Source organism: Pagrus major, chromosome 10, assembly GCF_040436345.1.
Source record: "Pagrus major chromosome 10, Pma_NU_1.0".
NCBI lineage: Eukaryota > Metazoa > Chordata > Actinopteri > Spariformes > Sparidae > Pagrus > Pagrus major.
In genome coordinates, this window is record NC_133224.1 from 8,658,774 (window position 1) to 8,664,773 (window position 6,000).

Sequence of the window (6,000 nt, forward strand, 5' to 3'; positions counted from 1 at the left end):
GGCCTGCCTCTAACCTTGACCACAGACCCGAAAAAGTGTCCGTACAGAGGGGTGCCAGCACGCTCCAAACGGCCCAAAACACGCTCCTAAACACCCCCTGGAAGAACAATTGAAAATTTTTGCCCCTGACACTTAGTCAAATTTCACCTCTGATCCATCCCATTCACTTTGCAAGCCTGCCTCTAACCTTGACCACAGACCCGAAAAAGTGTCCGTAAAGAGGGGTGCCAGCACGCTCCAAACGGCCCAAAACACGCTCCTAAACACCCCCTGGAAGAACAATTGAAAATTTTTGCCCCTGACACTTAGTCAAATTTCACCTCTGATCCATCCCATTCACTTCGCAAGCCTGCCTCTAACCTTGACCACAGACCCGAAAAAGTGTCCGTACAGAGGGGTGCCAGCACGCTCCAAACGGCCCAAAACACGCTCCTAAACACCCCCTGGAAGAACAATTGAAAATTTTTGCCCCTGACACTTAGTCAAATTTCACCTCTGATCCATCCCATTCACTTTGCAAGCCTGCCTCTAACCTTGACCACAGACCCGAAAAAGTGTCCGTACAGAGGGGTGCCAGCACGCTCCAAACGGCCCAAAACACGCTCCTAAACACCCCCTGGAAGAACAATTGAAAATTTTTGCCCCTGACACTTAGTCAAATTTCACCTCTGATCCATCCCATTCACTTTGCAAGCCTGCCTCTAACCTTGACCACAGACACGAAAAAGTGTCCGTACAGAGGGGTGCCAGCACGCTCCAAACGGCCCAAAACACGCTCCTAAACACCCCCTGGAAGAACAATTGAAAATTTTTGCCCCTGACACTTAGTCAAATTTCACCTCTGATCCATCCCATTCACTTTGCAAGCCTGCCTCTAACCTTGACCACAGACCCGAAAAAGTGTCCGTACAGAGGGGTGCCAGCACGCTCCAAACGGCCCAAAACACGCTCCTAAACACCCCCTGGAAGAACAATTGAAAATTTTTGCCCCTGACACTTAGTCAAATTTCACCTCTGATCCATCCCATTCACTTTGCAAGCCTGCCTCTAACCTTGACCACAGACCCGAAAAAGTGTCCGTACAGAGGGGTGCCAGCACGCTCCAAACGGCCCAAAACACGCTCCTAAACACCCCCTGGAAGAACAATTGAAAATTTTTGCCCCTGACACTTAGTCAAATTTCACCTCTGATCCATCCCATTCACTTTGCAAGCCTGCCTCTAACCTTGACCACAGACCCGAAAAAGTGTCCGTACAGAGGGGTGCCAGCACGCTCCAAACGGCCCAAAACACGCTCCTAAACACCCCCTGGAAGAACAATTGAAAATTTTTGCCCCTGACACTTAGTCAAATTTCACCTCTGATCCATCCCATTCACTTTGCAAGACTGCCTCCCCCTGGAGGAACATTCACATTGCAGGCCTGCCTCTAACCTTGACCACAGACCCGAAAAAGTGTCCGTACAGAGGGGTGCCAGCACGCTCCAAATGGCCCAAAACACGCTCCTAAACACCCCCTGGAAGAACAATTGAAAATTTTTGCCCCTGACACTTAGTCAAATTTCACCTCTGATCCATCCCATTCACTTTGCAAGCCTGCCTCTAACCTTGACCACAGACACGAAAAAGTGTCCGTACAGAGGGGTGCCAGCACGCTCCAAACGGCCCAAAACACGCTCCTAAACACCCCCTGGAAGAACAATTGAAAATTTTTGCCCCTGACACTTAGTCAAATTTCACCTCTGATCCATCCCATTCACTTTGCAAGCCTGCCTCTAACCTTGACCACAGACCCGAAAAAGTGTCCGTACAGAGGGGTGCCAGCACGCTCCAAACGGCCCAAAACACGCTCCTAAACACCCCCTGGAAGAACAATTGAAAATTTTTGCCCCTGACACTTAGTCAAATTTCACCTCTGATCCATCCCATTCACTTTGCAAGCCTGCCTCTAACCTTGACCACAGACCCGAAAAAGTGTCCGTACAGAGGGGTGCCAGCACGCTCCAAACGGCCCAAAACACGCTCCTAAACACCCCCTGGAAGAACAATTGAAAATTTTTGCCCCTGACACTTAGTCAAATTTCACCTCTGATCCATCCCATTCACTTTGCAAGCCTGCCTCTAACCTTGACCACAGACCCGAAAAAGTGTCCGTACAGAGGGGTGCCAGCACGCTCCAAACGGCCCAAAACACGCTCCTAAACACCCCCTGGAAGAACAATTGAAAATTTTTGCCCCTGACACTTAGTCAAATTTCACCTCTGATCCATCCCATTCACTTTGCAAGACTGCCTCCCCCTGGAGGAACATTCACATTGCAGGCCTGCCTCTAACCTTGACCACAGACCCGAAAAAGTGTCCGTACAGAGGGGTGCCAGCACGCTCCAAATGGCCCAAAACACGCTCCTAAACACCCCCTGGAAGAACAATTGAAAATTTTTGCCCCTGACACTTAGTCAAATTTCACCTCTGATCCATCCCATTCACATTGCAGGCCTGCCTCTAACCTTGACCACAGACCCGAAAAAGTGTCCGTACAGAGGGGTGCCAGCACGCTCCAAACGGCCCAAAACACGCTCCTAAACACCCCCTGGAAGAACAATTGAAAATTTTTGCCCCTGACAGTCAAATTTCACCTCTGATCCATCCCATTCACTTCGCAAGACTGCCTCTAACCTTGACCACAGACCCGAAAAAGTGTCCGTACAGAGGGGTGCCAGCACGCTCCAAACGGCCCAAAACACGCTCCTAAACACCCCCTGGAAGAACAATTGAAAATTTTTGCCCCTGACACTTAGTCAAATTTCACCTCTGATCCATCCCATTCACATTGCAGGCCTGCCTCTAACCTTGACCACAGACCCGAAAAAGTGTCCGTACAGAGGGGTGCCAGCACGCTCCAAACGGCCCAAAACACGCTCCTAAACACCCCCTGGAAGAACAATTGAAAATTTTTGCCCCTGACACCCTGATCCATCCCATTCACTTTGCAAGCCTGCCTCTAACCTTGACCACAGACCCGAAAAAGTGTCCGTACAGAGGGGTGCCAGCACGCTCCAAACGGCCCAAAACACGCTCCTAAACACCCCCTGGAAGAACAATTGAAAATTTTTGCCCCTGACACTTAGTCAAATTTCACCTCTGATCCATCCCATTCACTTTGCAAGACTGCCTCCCCCTGGAGGAACATTCACATTGCAGGCCTGCCTCTAACCTTGACCACAGACCCGAAAAAGTGTCCGTACAGAGGGGTGACAGCATGCTCCAAACGGCCCAAAACACGCTCCTAAACACCCCCTGGAAGAACAATTGAAAATTTTTGCCCCTGACACTTAGTCAAATTTCACCTCTGATCCATCCCATTCACTTCGCAAGACTGCCTCTAACCTTGACCACAGACCCGAAAAAGTGTCCGTACAGAGGGGTGCCAGCACGCTCCAAACGGCCCAAAACACGCTCCTAAACACCCCCTGGAAGAACAATTGAAAATTTTTGCCCCTGACAGTCAAATTTCACCTCTGATCCATCCCATTCACTTTGCAAGCCTGCCTCTAACCTTGACCACAGACCCGAAAAAGTGTCCGTACAGAGGGGTGCCAGCACGCTCCAAACGGCCCAAAACACGCTCCTAAACACCCCCTGGAAGAACAATTGAAAATTTTTGCCCCTGACACTTAGTCAAATTTCACCTCTGATCCATCCCATTCACTTCGCAAGCCTGCCTCTAACCTTGACCACAGACCCGAAAAAGTGTCCGTACAGAGGGGTGCCAGCACGCTCCAAACGGCCCAAAACACGCTCCTAAACACCCCCTGGAAGAACAATTGAAAATTTTTGCCCCTGACACTTAGTCAAATTTCACCTCTGATCCATCCCATTCACTTTGCAAGCCTGCCTCTAACCTTGACCACAGACCCGAAAAAGTGTCCGTACAGAGGGGTGCCAGCACGCTCCAAACGGCCCAAAACACGCTCCTAAACACCCCCTGGAAGAACAATTGAAAATTTTTGCCCCTGACACTTAGTCAAATTTCACCTCTGATCCATCCCATTCACTTTGCAAGACTGCCTCCCCCTGGAGGAACATTCACATTGCAGGCCTGCCTCTAACCTTGACCACAGACCCGAAAAAGTGTCCGTACAGAGGGGTGACAGCATGCTCCAAACGGCCCAAAACACGCTCCTAAACACCCCCTGGAAGAACAATTGAAAATTTTTGCCCCTGACACTTAGTCAAATTTCACCTCTGATCCATCCCATTCACTTCGCAAGACTGCCTCTAACCTTGACCACAGACCCGAAAAAGTGTCCGTACAGAGGGGTGCCAGCACGCTCCAAACGGCCCAAAACACGCTCCTAAACACCCCCTGGAAGAACAATTGAAAATTTTTGCCCCTGACACTTAGTCAAATTTCACCTCTGATCCATCCCATTCACTTTGCAAGCCTGCCTCTAACCTTGACCACAGACCCGAAAAAGTGTCCGTACAGAGGGGTGCCAGCACGCTCCAAACGGCCCAAAACACGCTCCTAAACACCCCCTGGAAGAACAATTGAAAATTTTTGCCCCTGACACTTAGTCAAATTTCACCTCTGATCCATCCCATTCACATTGCAGGCCTGCCTCTAACCTTGACCACAGACCCGAAAAAGTGTCCGTACAGAGGGGTGCCAGCACGCTCCAAACGGCCCAAAACACGCTCCTAAACACCCCCTGGAAGAACAATTGAAAATTCTTGCCCCTGACACTTAGTCAAATTTCACCTCTGATCCATCCCATTCACTTTGCAAGACTGCCTCCCCCTGGAGGAACATTCACATTGCAGGCCTGCCTCTAACCTTGACCACAGACCCGAAAAAGTGTCCGTACAGAGGGGTGCCAGCACGCTCCAAACGGCCCAAAACACGCTCCTAAACACCCCCTGGAAGAACAATTGAAAATTTTTGCCCCTGACACTTAATCAAATTTCACCTCTGATCCATCCCATTCACTTTGCAAGCCTGCCTCTAACCTTGACCACAGACCCGAAAAAGTGTCCGTACAGAGGGGTGCCAGCACGCTCCAAACGGCCCAAAACACGCTCCTAAACACCCCCTGGAAGAACAATTGAAAATTTTTGCCCCTGACACTTAGTCAAATTTCACCTCTGATCCATCCCATTCACTTTGCAAGACTGCCTCCCCCTGGAGGAACATTCACATTGCAGGCCTGCCTCTAACCTTGACCACAGACCCGAAAAAGTGTCCGTACAGAGGGGTGACAGCATGCTCCAAACGGCCCAAAACACGCTCCTAAACACCCCCTGGAAGAACAATTGAAAATTTTTGCCCCTGACACTTAGTCAAATTTCACCTCTGATCCATCCCATTCACTTCGCAAGACTGCCTCTAACCTTGACCACAGACCCGAAAAAGTGTCCGTACAGAGGGGTGCCAGCACGCTCCAAACGGCCCAAAACACGCTCCTAAACACCCCCTGGAAGAACAATTGAAAATTTTTGCCCCTGACACTTAGTCAAATTTCACCTCTGATCCATCCCATTCACTTTGCAAGCCTGCCTCTAACCTTGACCACAGACCCGAAAAAGTGTCCGTACAGAGGGGTGCCAGCACGCTCCAAACGGCCCAAAACACGCTCCTAAACACCCCCTGGAAGAACAATTGAAAATTCTTGCCCCTGACACTTAGTCAAATTTCACCTCTGATCCATCCCATTCACTTTGCAAGACTGCCTCCCCCTGGAGGAACATTCACATTGCAGGCCTGCCTCTAACCTTGACCACAGACCCGAAAAAGTGTCCGTACAGAGGGGTGCCAGCACGCTCCAAACGGCCCAAAACACGCTCCTAAACACCCCCTGGAAGAACAATTGAAAATTTTTGCCCCTGACACTTAGTCAAATTTCACCTCTGATCCATCCCATTCACTTTGCAAGCCTGCCTCTAACCTTGACCACAGACCCGAAAAAGTGTCCGTACAGAGGGGTGCCAGCACGCTCCAAAC